Source organism: Phyllobates terribilis, unplaced genomic scaffold (genome assembly GCF_046119375.1).
Source record: "Phyllobates terribilis strain yellow unplaced genomic scaffold, ASM4611937v1 Scaffold_123__1_contigs__length_5148117, whole genome shotgun sequence".
NCBI classification, from domain to species: domain Eukaryota; kingdom Metazoa; phylum Chordata; class Amphibia; order Anura; family Dendrobatidae; genus Phyllobates; species Phyllobates terribilis.
This window is the reverse complement of record NW_027362883.1, coordinates 768,168-782,518: the sequence shown is the minus strand read 5'-3', so window position 1 is coordinate 782,518 and position 14,351 is coordinate 768,168. Positions and strand designations below refer to the sequence as shown.

At 44.8% G+C, this 14,351-nt stretch overlaps 11 non-coding genes across 11 annotated transcripts; all 11 read right to left on the bottom strand.

The window, feature by feature from the left end:
• Positions 1 to 833: 833 nt before the first annotated feature.
• LOC141202449 (U2 spliceosomal RNA) lies at positions 834 to 1,025 on the bottom strand. The gene has a single exon (XR_012273721.1). It is a non-coding gene; the product is annotated as a U2 spliceosomal RNA (small nuclear RNA).
• A 1,109-nt stretch (positions 1,026 to 2,134) lies between these two features.
• On the bottom strand, positions 2,135 to 2,324 carry LOC141202454 (U2 spliceosomal RNA). The gene has a single exon (XR_012273726.1). It is a non-coding gene; the product is annotated as a U2 spliceosomal RNA (small nuclear RNA).
• A 1,109-nt stretch (positions 2,325 to 3,433) lies between these two features.
• LOC141202336 (U2 spliceosomal RNA) lies at positions 3,434 to 3,626 on the bottom strand. Its single transcript, XR_012273612.1, has one exon. It is a non-coding gene; the product is annotated as a U2 spliceosomal RNA (small nuclear RNA).
• A 1,123-nt stretch (positions 3,627 to 4,749) lies between these two features.
• LOC141202987 (U2 spliceosomal RNA) lies at positions 4,750 to 4,940 on the bottom strand. Its single transcript, XR_012274131.1, has one exon. It is a non-coding gene; the product is annotated as a U2 spliceosomal RNA (small nuclear RNA).
• A 1,115-nt stretch (positions 4,941 to 6,055) lies between these two features.
• LOC141202986 (U2 spliceosomal RNA) lies at positions 6,056 to 6,246 on the bottom strand. Its single transcript, XR_012274130.1, has one exon. It is a non-coding gene; the product is annotated as a U2 spliceosomal RNA (small nuclear RNA).
• Positions 6,247 to 7,356: 1,110 nt separating this feature from the next.
• LOC141202250 (U2 spliceosomal RNA) lies at positions 7,357 to 7,547 on the bottom strand. The gene has a single exon (XR_012273529.1). It is a non-coding gene; the product is annotated as a U2 spliceosomal RNA (small nuclear RNA).
• Positions 7,548 to 8,660: 1,113 nt separating this feature from the next.
• On the bottom strand, positions 8,661 to 8,848 carry LOC141202471 (U2 spliceosomal RNA). Its single transcript, XR_012273743.1, has one exon. It is a non-coding gene; the product is annotated as a U2 spliceosomal RNA (small nuclear RNA).
• A 1,114-nt stretch (positions 8,849 to 9,962) lies between these two features.
• On the bottom strand, positions 9,963 to 10,153 carry LOC141202984 (U2 spliceosomal RNA). The gene has a single exon (XR_012274128.1). It is a non-coding gene; the product is annotated as a U2 spliceosomal RNA (small nuclear RNA).
• A 1,112-nt stretch (positions 10,154 to 11,265) lies between these two features.
• On the bottom strand, positions 11,266 to 11,456 carry LOC141202983 (U2 spliceosomal RNA). Its single transcript, XR_012274127.1, has one exon. It is a non-coding gene; the product is annotated as a U2 spliceosomal RNA (small nuclear RNA).
• A 1,115-nt stretch (positions 11,457 to 12,571) lies between these two features.
• LOC141202373 (U2 spliceosomal RNA) lies at positions 12,572 to 12,763 on the bottom strand. Its single transcript, XR_012273648.1, has one exon. It is a non-coding gene; the product is annotated as a U2 spliceosomal RNA (small nuclear RNA).
• Positions 12,764 to 13,879: 1,116 nt separating this feature from the next.
• Positions 13,880 to 14,071, bottom strand: LOC141202368 (U2 spliceosomal RNA). Its single transcript, XR_012273643.1, has one exon. It is a non-coding gene; the product is annotated as a U2 spliceosomal RNA (small nuclear RNA).
• Between the last annotated feature and the right edge of the window lie 280 nt (positions 14,072 to 14,351).

Sequence of the window (14,351 nt, the reverse complement as noted above, 5' to 3'; positions counted from 1 at the left end):
CTGTCTACCCTTAGCAGGAGGGCTCCTGATTACATACCTCTCCTGCTGCTGCTGCTGCTGGCTGTCCAGCAGCAGACTGAAGGTGGCTGCTGCTGTGCACAGGTATATAAAGGCTCAGAGCCTATTATGACACGCGCAGCCAGCGTTCCATTGCCACATTCCATCTACTGCAGGCAGGATACCTGGCTGTCTGAATGTCGCTGAGAAGCTCACAGAGACCGCCATAAGCAACAGTTTAACAGAATGCCACAGACTAATCAACCAAACTTTTTGGGTTGGGTTCTCTTTTATAGTCTGCAGGCATTAAATGAAAGAAGTCAGTGTTCCAGCAGAAGGAGACAACGTTTCAGAAAAGGCATTGTAGCAAACCAAAAAGAAATTTTAAGCGCAGCAGAGTAACAGCGCACATACCTGTTAGCTCAGGTGAGTTTAAAAGGCCGCTGTTGATAACCAAGGGCATTTGCTAAATAGATGGTGTGTGTGCAACAATATACTGAAAGGTCAATTATATTGTGCAGCTTATCTCACCACCTGTAGTTATTTAGGTGAAAGCTCCAAAATGCTTGCCTAATATGTCTGTTTATCCAAAAGGAAGTAAAAAGGGAGAGCTAGAAAGATAGCATTTGCATCACATTACATGGCAATGCAATGCACAGTTGCTGAAGTTGAACCAAAATGAGCTTGTAATCTGGCTTCTGCAACTTTGAACATGAAAAATCCAATGAGGAGAAGAAAAGCAAAGCCAAAGAGTCCATCCCAAAATCCGACAAACAAGCAAAATGAACAAAAAACATTGAATTCAATTCTTTCTGATTTTAGAAACTGCATTAAAGAAGGGGTGCACCGGTCCTGGAGATACTGCAATACCAGGTCAATGCGTGGAGTGGACAGAGCAAGCTCTTTTTCCATCTCCCTGTTCTAAAAATCCATTTAATATATGGTCCCCAGATAGGGGACGTATCAGATATTAAACTGATAAGAACAAGATACTACACTTGATCTTAGCCAAAAGGCCGAGAAGCGATAACCAGAATTGGTTTCAAACTACGGAGCCACCCAAGGATCCTGAAAAGTCCATTTGTGGAGATGAGCTCCTGGACTCCCGTTAAGAAGACATGTTGTCAACCTCTAGATCCCTTACATGCCTGCACTTTTCGGCTTGCTGCTGCTGCAATCCACGCGTTTTAGATCTGCATAACTCCACCTCTTTAAACACAGCACCTTCACCCCCTGCTGTTCCCACCCGCCTCAAAACCGTTGGAAGGGAGGAGAACCAATTAAGGCGGGGGGTGGGGTGGAACGAGCAGCTGTCTACCCTTAGCAGGAGGGCTCCTGATTACATACCTCTCCTGCTGCTGCTGCTGCTGGCTGTCCAGCAGCAGACTGAAGGTGGCTGCTGCTGTGCACAGGTATATAAAGGCTCAGAGCCTATTATGACACGCGCAGCCAGCGTTCCATTGCCACATTCCATCTACTGCAGGCAGGATACCTGCTGGCTGAATGTCGCTGAGAAGCTCACAGAGGACCGCCATAAGCAACAGCTTAACAGAATGCCACAGACTAATCAACCAAACTTTTTGGGTTGGGTTCTCTTTTATAGTCTGCAGGCATTAAATGAAAGAAGTCAGTGTTCCAGCAGAAGGAGACAACGTTTCAGAAAAGGCATTGTAGCAAACCAAAAAAGAAATTTTAAGCGCGGCAGAGTAACCAGCGCACATACCTGTTAGCTCAGGTGAGTTTAAAGGCTGCTGTTGATAACAAGGGCATTTGCTAAATAGATGGTGTGTGTGCAACAATATACTGAAAGGTCAATTATATTGTGCAGTATCTCACCACCTGTAGTTATTTAGGTGAAAGCTCCAAAATGCTTGCCTAATATGTCTGTTTATCCAAAAGGAAGTAAAAAGGGAGAGCTAGAAAGATAGCATTGCATCACATTACATGGCATGCAATGCACAGTTGCTGAAGTTGAACCAAAATGAGCTTGTAATCTGGCTTCTGCAACTTTTGAACATGAAAATCCAATGAGGAGAAGAAAAGCAAAGCCAAAGAGTCCATCCCAAATCGACAAACAAGCAAAATGAACAAAAAACATTGAATTCAATTCTTTCTGATTTTAGAAACTGCATTAAAGAAGGGGTGCACCGGTCCTGGAGATACTGCAATACCAGGTCAATGCGTGGAGTGGACAGAGCAAGCTCTTTTTCCATCTCCCTGTTCTAAAAATCCATTTAATATATGGTCCCCAGATAGGGGACGTATCAGATATTAAACTGATAAGAACAGATACTACACTGATCTTAGCCAAAAGGCCGAGAAGCGATAACCAGAATTGGTTTCAAACTACGGAGCCACCCAAGATCCTGAAAAGTCCATTTGTGGAGATGAGCTCCTGGACACCCGTTAAGAAGACATGTTGTCAACCTCTAGATCCCCTTACATGCCTGCACTTTTCGGCTTGCTGCTGCTGCAATCCACGCGTTTTAGATCTGCATAACTCCACCTCTTTAAACACAGCACCTTCACCCCCTGCTGTTCCCACCCGCCTCAACACCGTTGGAAGGGAGGAGAACCAATTAAGGCGGGGGGTGGGGTGGAACGAGCAGCTGTCTACCCTTAGCAGGAGGGCTCCTGATTACATACCTCTCTTGCTGCTGCTGCTGCTGGCTGTCCAGCAGCAGACTGAAGGTGGCTGCTGCTGTGCACAGGTATATAAAGGCTCAGAGCCTATTATGACACGCGCAGCCAGCGTTCCATTGCCACATTCCATCTACTGCAGGCAGGATACCTGGCTGGCTGAATGTCGCTGAGAAGCTCACAGAGACCGCCATAAGCAACATTTTAACAGAATGCCACAGACTAATCAACCAAACTTTTTGGGTTGGGTTCTCTTTTATAGTCTGCAGGCATTAAATGAAAGAAGTCAGTGTTCAGCAGAAGGAGACATCGTTTCAGAAAAGCATTGTAGCAAACCAAAAAAGAAATTTTAAGCGCAGCAGAGTAACCAGCGCACATACCTGTTAGCTCAGGTGAGTTTAAAGGCTGCTGTTGATAACAAGGGCATTTGCTAAATAGATGTGTGTGTGCAACAATATACTGAAAGGTCAATTATATTGTGCAGCTTATCTCACCACCTGTAGTTATTTAGGTGAAAGCTCCAAAATGCTTGCCTAATATGTCTGTTTATCCAAAAGGAAGTAAAAAGGGAGAGCTAGAAAGATAGCATTGCATCACATTACATGGCAATGCAATGCACAGTTGCTGAAGTTGAACCAAAATGAGCTTGTAATCTGGCTTCTGCAACTTTGAACATGAAAAATCCAATGAGGAGAAGAAAAGCAAAGCCAAAGAGTCCATCCCAAAATCCGACAAACAAGCAAATGAACAAAAAACATTGAATTCAATTCTTTCTGATTTTAGAAACTGCATTAAGAAGGGGTGCACCGGTCCTGGAGATACTGCAATACCAGGTCAATGCGTGGAGTGGACAGAGCAAGCTCTTTTTCCATCTCCCTTGGTTCTAAAAATCCATTTAATATATGGTCCCCAGATAGGGGACGTATCAGATATTAAACTGATAAGAACAGATACTACACTTGATCTTAGCCAAAAGGCCGAGAAGCGATAACCAGAATTGGTTTTCAAACTACGGAGCCACCCAAGGATCCTGAAAAGTCCATTTGTGGAGATGAGCTCCTGGACTCCCGTTAAGAAGACATGTTGTCAACCTCTAGATCCCTTACATGCCTGCACTTTTCGGCTTGCTGCTGCTGCAATCCACGCGTTTAGATCTGCATAACTCCACTCTTAAACACAGCACCTTCACCCCCTGCTGTTCCCACCCGCCTCAACACCGTTGGAAGGGAGGAGAACCAATTAAGGCGGGGGGTGGGGTGGAACGAGCAGCTGTCTACCCTTAGCAGGAGGGGCTCCTGATTACATACCTCTCCTGCTGCTGCTGCTGCTGGCTGTCCAGCAGCAGACTGAAGGTGGCTGCTGCTGTGCACAGGTATATAAAGGCTCAGAGCCTATTATGACACGCGCAGCCAGCGTTCCATTGCCACATTCCATACATTCCATCTACTGCAGGCAGGATACCTGGCTGGCTGAATGTCGCTGAGAAGCTCACAGAGACCGCCATAAGCAACAGTTTAACAGAATGCCACAGACTAATCAACCAAACTTTTTGGGTTGGGTTCTCTTTTATAGTCTGCAGGCATTAAATGAAAGAAGTCAGTGTTCCAGCAGAAGGAGACAACGTTTCAGAAAAGGCATTGTAGCAAACCAAAAAAGAAATTTTAAGCGCAGCAGAGTAACCAGCGCACATACCTGTTAGCTCAGGTGAGTTTAAAAGGCTGCTGTTGATAACAAGGGCATTTGCTAAATAGATGGTGTGTGTGCAACAATATACTGAAAGGTCAATTATATTGTGCAGCTTATCTCACCACCTGTAGTTATTTAGGTGAAAGCTCCAAAATGCTTGCCTAATATGTCTGTTTATCCAAAAGGAAGTAAAAAGGGAGAGCTAGAAAGATAGCATTGCATCACATTACATGGCAATGCAATGCACAGTTGCTGAAGTTGAACCAAAATGAGCTTGTAATCTGGCTTCTGCAACTTTGAACATGAAAAATCCAATGAGGAGAAGAAAAGCAAAGCCAAAGAGTCCATCCCAAAATCCGACAAACAAGCAAAATGAACAAAAAACATTGAATTCAATTCTTTCTGATTTTAGAAACTGCATTAAAGAAGGGGTGCACCGGTCCTGGAGATACTGCAATACCAGGTCAATGCGTGGAGTGGACAGAGCAAGCTCTTTTTCCATCTCCCTGTTCTAAAAATCCATTTAATATATGGTCCCCAGATAGGGGACGTATCAGATATTAAACTGATAAGAACAGATACTACACTTGATCTTAGCCAAAAGGCCGAGAAGCGATAACCAGAATTGGTTTCAAACTACGGAGCCACCCAAGGATCCTGAAAAGTCCATTTGTGGAGATGAGCTCCTGGACTCCCGTTAAGAAGACATGTTGTCAACCTCTAGATCCCTTACATGCCTGCACTTTTCGGCTTGCTGCTGCTGCAATCCACGCGTTTTAGATCTGCATAACTCCACCTCTTTAAACACAGCACCTTCACCCCCTGCTGTTCCCACCCGCCTCAACACCGTTGGAAGGGAGGAGAACCAATTAAGGCGGGGGGTGGGGTGGAACGAGCAGCTGTCTACCCTTAGCAGGAGGGCTCCTGATTACATACCTCTCCTGCTGCTGCTGCTGCTGGCTGTCCAGCAGCAGACTGAAGGTGGCTGCTGCTGTGCACAGGTATATAAAGGCTCAGAGCCTATTATGACACGCGCAGCCAGCGTTCCATTGCCACATTCCATCTACTGCAGGCAGGATACCTGGCTGGCTGAATGTCGCTGAGAAGCTCACAGAGACCGCCATAAGCAACAGTTTAACAGAATGCCACAGACTAATCAACCAAACTTTTTGGGTTGGGTTCTCTTTTATAGTCTGCAGGCATTAAATGAAAGAAGTCAGTGTTCCAGCAGAAGGAGACAACGTTTCAGAAAAGGCATTGTAGCAAACCAAAAAAGAAATTTTAAGCGCGGCAGAGTAACCAGCGCACATACCTGTTAGCTCAGGTGAGTTTAAAACCCTGCTGTTGATAACAAGGGCATTTGCTAAATAGATGGTGTGTGTGCAACAATATACTGAAAGGTCAATTATATTGTGCAGCTTATCTCACCACCTGTAGTTATTTAGGTGAAAGCTCCAAAATGCTTGCCTAATATGTCTGTTTATCCAAAAGGAAGTAAAAAGGGAGAGCTAGAAAGATAGCATTGCATCACATTACATGGCAATGCAATGCACAGTTGCTGAAGTTGAACCAAAATGAGCTTGTAATCTGGCTTCTGCAATTTTGAACATGAAAAATCCAATGAGGAGAAGAAAAGCAAAGCCAAAGAGTCCATCCCAAAATCCGACAAACAAGCAAAATGAACAAAAAACATTGAATTCAATTCTTTCTGATTTTAGAAACTGCATTAAAGAAGGGGTGCACCGGTCCTGGAGATACTGCAATACCAGGTCAATGCGTGGAGTGGACAGAGCAAGCTCTTTTTCCATCTCCCTGTTCTAAAAATCCATTTAATATATGGTCCCCAGATAGGGGACGTATCAGATATTAAACTGATAAGAACAGATACTACACTTGATCTTAGCCAAAAGGCCGAGAAGCGATAACCAGAATTGGTTTCAAACTACGGAGCCACCCAAGGATCCTGAAAAGTCCATTTGTGGAGATGAGCTCCTGGACTCCCGTTAAGAAGACATGTTGTCAACCTCTAGATCCCTTACATGCCTGCACTTTTCGGCTTGCTGCTGCTGCAATCCACGCGTTTTAGATCTGCATAACTCCACCTCTTTAAACACAGCACCTTCACCCCTGCTGTTCCCACCCGCCTCAACACCGTTGGAAGGGGAGGAGAACCAATTAAGGCGGGGGGTGGGGTGGAACGAGCAGCTGTCTACCCTTAGCAGGAGGGCTCCTGATTACATACCTCTCCTGCTGCTGCTGCTGGCTGTCCAGCAGCAGACTGAAGGTGGCTGCTGCTGTGCACAGGTATATAAAGGCTCAGAGCCTATTATGACATGCGCAGCCAGCGTTCCATTGCCACATTCCATCTACTGCAGGCAGGATACCTGGCTGGCTGAATGTCGCTGAGAAGCTCACAGAGACCGCCATAAGCAACAGTTTAACAGAATGCCACAGACTAATCAACCAAACTTTTTGGGTTGGGTTCTCTTTTATAGTCTGCAGGCATTAAATGAAAGAAGTCAGTGTTCCAGCAGAAGGAGACAACGTTTCAGAAAAGGCATTGTAGCAAACCAAAAAGAAATTTTAAGCGCAGCAGAGTAACCAGCGCACATACCTGTTAGCTCAGGTGAGTTTAAAAGGCTGCTGTTGATAACAAGGGCATTTGCTAAATAGATGGTGTGTGTGCAACAATATACTGAAAGGTCAATTATATTGTGCAGCTTATCTCACCACCTGTAGTTATTTAGGTGAAAGCTCCAAAATGCTTGCCTAATATGTCTGTTTATCCAAAAGGAAGTAAAAAGGGAGAGCTAGAAAGATAGCATTGCATCACATTACATGGCAATGCAATGCACAGTTGCTGAAGTTGAACCAAAATGAGCTTGTAATCTGGCTTCTGCAACTTTGAACATGAAAAATCCAATGAGGAGAAGAAAAGCAAAGCCAAAGAGTCCATCCCAAAATCCGACAAACAAGCAAAATGAACAAAAACATTGAATTCAATTCTTTCTGATTTTAGAAACTGCATTAAAGAAGGGGTGCACCAGTCCTGGAGATACTGCAATACCAGGTCAATGCGTGGAGTGGACAGAGCAAGCTCTTTTTCCATCTCCCTGTTCTAAAAATCCATTTAATATATGGTCCCCAGATAGGGGACGTATCAGATATTAAACTGATAAGAACAGATACTACACTTGATCTTAGCCAAAAGGCCGAGAAGCGATAACCAGAATTGGTTTCAAAACTACGGAGCCACCCAAGGATCCTGAAAAGTCCATTTGTGGAGATGAGCTCCTGGACTCCCGTTAAGAAGACATGTTGTCAACCTCTAGATCACTTACATGCCTGCACTTTTCGGCTTGCTGCTGCTGCAATCCACGCGTTTTAGATCTGCATAACTCCACCTCTTTAAACACAGCACCTTCACCCCCTGCTGTTCCCACCCGCCTCAACACCGTTGGAAGGGAGGAGAACCAATTAAGGCGGGGGGTGGGGTGGAACGAGCAGCTGTCTACCCTTAGCAGGAGGGCTCCTGATTACATACCTCTCCTGCTGCTGCTGCTGCTGGCTGTCCAGCAGCAGACTGAAGGTGGCTGCTGCTGTGCACAGGTATATAAAGGCTCAGAGCCTATTATGACACGCGCAGCCAGCGTTCCATTGCACATTCCATCTACTGCAGGCAGGATACCTGGCTGGCTGAATGTCGCTGAGAAGCTCACAGAGACCGCCATAAGCAACAGTTTAACAGAATGCCACAGACTAATCAACCAAACTTTTTGGGTTGGGTTCTCTTTTATAGTCTGCAGGCATTAAATGAAAGAAGTCAGTGTTCCAGCAGAAGGAGACAACGTTTCAGAAAAGGCATTGTAGCAAACCAAAAAAGAAATTTTAAGCGCGGCAGAGTAACCAGCGCACATACCTGTTAGCTCAGGTGAGTTTAAAAGGCTGCTGTTGATAACAAGGGCATTTGCTAAATAGATGGTGTGTGTGCAACAATATACTGAAAGGTCAATTATATTGTGCAGCTTATCTCACCACCTGTAGTTATTTAGGTGAAAGCTCCAAAATGCTTGCCTAATATGTCTGTTTATCCAAAAGGAAGTAAAAAGGGAGAGCTAGAAAGATAGCATTGCATCACATTACATGGCAATGCAATGCACAGTTGCTGAAGTTGAACCAAAATGAGCTTGTAATCTGGCTTCTGCAATTTTGAACATGAAAAAATCAATGAGGAGAAGAAAAGCAAAGCCAAAGAGTCCATCCCAAAATCCGACAAACAAGCAAAATGAACAAAAAACATTGAATTCATTCTTTCTGATTTTAGAACTGCATTAAAGAAGGGGTGCACCGTCCTGGAGATACTGCAATACCAGGTCAATGCGTGGAGTGGACAGAGCAAGCTCTTTTTCCATCTCCCTGTTCTAAAACTCCATTTAATATATGGTCCCCAGATAGGGAATATCAGATATTAAACTGATAAGAACAGATACTACACTTGATCTTAGCCAAAAGGCAGAGAAGCGATAACCAGAAATTGGTTTCAAACTACGGAGCCACCCCAAGGATCCTGAAAAGTCCATTTGTGGAGATGAGCTCCTGGACTCCCGTTAAGAAGACATGTTGTCAACCTCTAGATCCCTTACATGCCTGCACTTTTCGGCTTGCTGCTGCTGCAATCCACGCGTTTTAGATCTGCATAACTCCACCTCTTTAAACACAGCACCTTCACCCCCTGCTGTTCCCACCCGCCTCAACACCGTTGGAAGGGAGGAGAACCAATTAAGGCGGGGGTGGGGTGGAACGAGCAGCTGTCTACCCTTAGCAGGAGGCTCCTGATTACATACCTCTCCTGCTGCTGCTGCTGCTGGCTGTCCAGCAGCAGACTGAAGGTGGCTGCTGCTGTGCACAGGTATATAAAGGCTCAGAGCCTATTATGACACGCGCAGCCAGCGTTCCATTGCCACATTCCATCTACTGCAGGCAGGATACCTGGCTGGCTGAATGTCGCTGAGAAGCTCACAGAGACCGCCATAAGCAACAGTTTAACAGAATGCCACAGACTAATCAACCAAACTTTTTTGGGTTGGGTTCTCTTTTATAGTCTGCAGGCATTAAATGAAAGAGTCAGTGTTCCAGCAGAAGGAGACAACGTTTCAGAAAAGGCATTGTAGCAAACCAAAAAAGAAATTTTAAGCGCGGCAGAGTAACAGCGCACATACCTGTTAGCTCAGGTGAGTTTAAAACCCTGCTGTTGATAACAAGGGCATTTGCTAAATAGATGGTGTGTGTGCAACAATATACTGAAAGGTCAATTATATTGTGCAGCTTATCTCACCACCTGTAGTTATTTAGGTGAAAGCTCCAAAATGCTTGCCTAATATGTCTGTTTATCCAAAAGGAAGTAAAAAGGGAGAGCTAGAAAGATAGCATTGCATCACATTACATGGCAATGCAATGCACAGTTGCTGAAGTTGAACCAAAATGAGCTTGTAATCTGGCTTCTGCAATTTTGAACATGAAAAATCCAATGAGGAGAAGAAAAGCAAAGCCAAAGAGTCCATCCCAAAATCCGACAAACAAGCAAAATGAACAAAAAACATTGAATTCAATTCTTTCTGATTTTAGAAACTGCATTAAAGAAGGGGTGCACCGGTCCTGGAGATACTGCAATACCAGGTCAATGCGTGGAGTGGACAGAGCAAGCTCTTTTTCCATCTCCCTGTTCTAAAAATCCATTTAATATATGGTCCCCAGATAGGGGACGTATCAGATATTAAACTGATAAGAACAGATACTACACTTGATCTTAGCCAAAAGGCCGAGAAGCGATAACCAGAATTGGTTTCAAACTACGGAGCCACCCAAGGATCCTGAAAAGTCCATTTGTGGAGATGAGCTCCTGGACTCCCGTTAAGAAGACATGTTGTCAACCTCTAGATCCCTTACATGCCTGCACTTTTCGGCTTGCTGCTGCTGCAATCCACGCGTTTTAGATCTGCATAACTCCACCTCTTTAAACACAGCACCTTCACCCCCTGCTGTTCCCACCCGCCTCAACACCGTTGGAAGGGAGGAGAACCAATTAAGGCGGGGGGTGGGGTGGAACGAGCAGCTGTCTACCCTTAGCAGGAGGGCTCCTGATTACATACCTCTCCTGCTGCTGCTGCTGGCTGTCCAGCAGCAGACTGAAGGTGGCTGCTGCTGTGCACAGGTATATAAAGGCTCAGAGCCTATTATGACATGCGCAGCCAGCGTTCCATTGCCACATTCCATCTACTGCAGGCAGGATACCTGGTTGGCTGAATGTCGCTGAGAAGCTCACAGAGACCGCCATAAGCAACAGTTTAACAGAATGCCACAGACTAATCAACCAAACTTTTTGGGTTGGGTTCTCTTTTATAGTCTGCAGGCATTAAATGAAAGAAGTCAGTGTTCCAGCAGAAGGAGACAACGTTTCAGAAAAGGCATTGTAGCAAACCAAAAAAGAAATTTTAAGCGCAGCAGAGTAACCAGCGCACATACCTGTTAGCTCAGGTGAGTTTAAAAGGCTGCTGTTGATAACAAGGGCATTTGCTAAATAGATGGTGTGTGTGCAACAATATACTGAAAGGTCAATTATATTGTGCAGCTTATCTCACCACCTGTAGTTATTTAGGTGAAAGCTCCAAAATGCTTGCCTAATATGTCTGTTTATCCAAAAGGAAGTAAAAAGGGAGAGCTAGAAAGATAGCATTGCATCACATTACATGGCAATGCAATGCACAGTTGCTGAAGTTGAACCAAAATGAGCTTGTAATCTGGCTTCTGCAACTTTGAACATGAAAAATCCAATGAGGAGAAGAAAAGCAAAGCCAAAGAGTCCATCCCAAAATCCGACAAACAAGCAAAATGAACAAAAAACATTGAATTCAATTCTTTCTGATTTTAGAAACTGCATTAAAGAAGGGGTGCACCGGTCCTGGAGATACTGCAATACCAGGTCAATGCGTGGAGTGGACAGAGCAAGCTCTTTTTCCATCTCCCTGTTCTAAAAATCCATTTAATATATGGTCCCCAGATAGGGGACGTATCAGATATTAAACTGATAAGAACAGATACTACACTTGATCTTAGCCAAAAGGCCGAGAAGCGATAACCAGAATTGGTTTCAAACTACGGAGCCACCCAAGGATCCTGAAAAGTCCATTTGTGGAGATGAGCTCCTGGACTCCCGTTAAGAAGACATGTTGTCAACCTCTAGATCCCTTACATGCCTGCACTTTTCGGCTTGCTGCTGCTGCAATCCACGCGTTTTAGATCTGCATAACTCCACCTCTTTAAACACAGCACCTTCACCCCCTGCTGTTCCCACCCGCCTCAACACCGTTGGAAGGGAGGAGAACCAATTAAGGCGTGGGGTGGGGTGGAACGAGCAGCTGTCTACCCTTAGCAGGAGGGCTCCTGATTACATACCTCTCCTGCTGCTGCTGCTGCTGGCTGTCCAGCAGCAGACTGAAGGTGGCTGCTGCTGTGCACAGGTATATAAAGGCTCAGAGCCTATTATGACACGCGCAGCCAGCGTTCCATTGCCACATTCCATCTACTGCAGGCAGGATACCTGGCTGGCTGAATGTCGCTGAGAAGCTCACAGAGACCGCCATAAGCAACAGTTTAACAGAATGCCACAGACTAATCAACCAAACTTTTTGGGTTGGGTTCTCTTTTATAGTCTGCAGGCATTAAATGAAAGAAGTCAGTGTTCCAGCAGAAGGAGACAATGTTTCAGAAAAGGCATTGTAGCAAACCAAAAAAGAAATTTTAAGCGCAGCAGAGTAACCAGCGCACATACCTGTTAGCTCAGGTGAGTTTAAAAGGCTGCTGTTGATAACAAGGGCATTTGCTAAATAGATGGTGTGTGTGCAACAATATACTGAAAGGTCAATTATATTGTGCAGCTTATCTCACCACCTGTAGTTATTTAGGTGAAAGCTCCAAAATGCTTGCCTAATATGTCTGTTTATCCAAAAGGAAGTAAAAAGGGAGAGCTAGAAAGATAGCATTGCATCACATTACATGGCAATGCAATGCACAGTTGCTGAAGTTGAACCAAAATGAGCTTGTAATCTGGCTTCTGCAACTTTGAACATGAAAAATCCAATGAGGAGAAGAAAAGCAAAGCCAAAGAGTCCATCCCAAAATCCGACAAACAAGCAAAATGAACAAAAAACATTGAATTCAATTCTTTCTGATTTTAGAAACTGCATTAAAGAAGGGGTGCACCGGTCCTGGAGATACTGCAATACCAGGTCAATGCGTGGAGTGGACAGAGCAAGCTCTTTTTCCATCTCCCTGTTCTAAAAATCCATTTAATATATGGTCCCCCAGATAGGGGACGTATCAGATATTAAACTGATAAGAACAGATACTACACTTGATCTTAGCCAAAAGGCCGAGAAGCGATAACCAGAATTGGTTTCAAACTACGGAGCCACCCAAGGATCCTGAAAAGTCCATTTGTGGAGATGAGCTCCTGGACTCCCGTTAAGAAGACATGTTGTCAACCTCTAGATCCCTTACATGCCTGCACTTTTCGGCTTGCTGCTGCTGCAATCCACGCGTTTTAGATCTGCATAACTCCACCTCTTTAAACACAGCACCTTCACCCCCTGCTGTTCCCACCCGCCTCAACACCGTTGGAAGGGAGGAGAACCAATTAAGGCGGGGGGTGGGGTGGAACGAGCAGCTGTCTACCCTTAGCAGGAGGGCTCCTGATTACATACCTCTCCTGCTGCTGCTGCTGCTGGCTGTCCAGCAGCAGACTGAAGGTGGCTGCTGCTGTGCACAGGTATATAAAGGCTCAGAGCCTATTATGACACGCGCAGCCAGCGTTCCATTGCCACATTCCATCTACTTGCAGGCAGGATACCTGGCTGGCTGAATGTCGCTGAGAAGCTCACAGAGACCGCCATAAGCAACAGTTTAACAGAATGCCACAGACTAATCAACCAAACTTTTTGGGTTGGGTTCTCTTTTATAGTCTGCAGGCATTAATATGAAAGAAGTCAGTGTTCCAGCAGAAGGAGACAACGTTTCAGAAAAGGCATTGTAGCAAACCAAAAAAGAAATTTTAAGCGCAGCAGAGTAACCAGCGCACATACCTGTTAGCTCAGGTGAGTTTAAAAGGCTGCTGTTGATAACAAGGGCATTTGCTAAATAGATGGTGTGTGTGCAACAATATACTGAAAGGTCAATTATATTGTGCAGCTTATCTCACCACCTGTAGTTATTTAGGTGAAAGCTCCAAAATGCTTGCCTAATATGTCTGTTTATCCAAAAGGAAGTAAAAAGGGAGAGCTAGAAAGATAGCATTGCATCACATTACATGGCAATGCAATGCACAGTTGCTGAAGTTGAACCAAAATGAGCTTGTAATCTGGCTTCTGCAACTTTGAACATGAAAAATCCAATGAGGAGAAGAAAGCAAAGCCAAAGAGTCCATCCCAAAATCCGACAAACAAGCAAAATGAACAAAAAACATTGAATTCAATTCTTTCTGATTTTAGAAACTGCATTAAAGAAGGGGTGCACCGGTCCTGGAGATACTGCAATACCAGGTCAATGCGTGGAGTGGACAGAGCAAGCTCTTTTTCCATCTCCCTGTTCCTAAAAATCCATTTAATATATGGTCCCCAGATAGGGGACGTATCAGATATTAAACTGATAAGAACAGATACTACACTTGATCTTAGCCAAAAGGCCGAGAAGCGATAACCAGAATTGGTTTCAAACTACGGAGCCACCCAAGGATCCTGAAAAGTCCATTTGTGGAGATGAGCTCCTGGACTCCCGTTAAGAAGACATGTTGTCAACCTCTAGATCCCCTTACATGCCTGCACTTTTCGGCTTGCTGCTGCTGCAATCCACGCGTTTTTAGATCTGCATAACTCCACCTCTTTAAACACAGCACCTTCACCCCCTGCTGTTCCCACCTGCCTCAACACCGTTGGAAGGGAGGAGAACCAATTAAGGCGGGGGGTGGGGTGGAACGA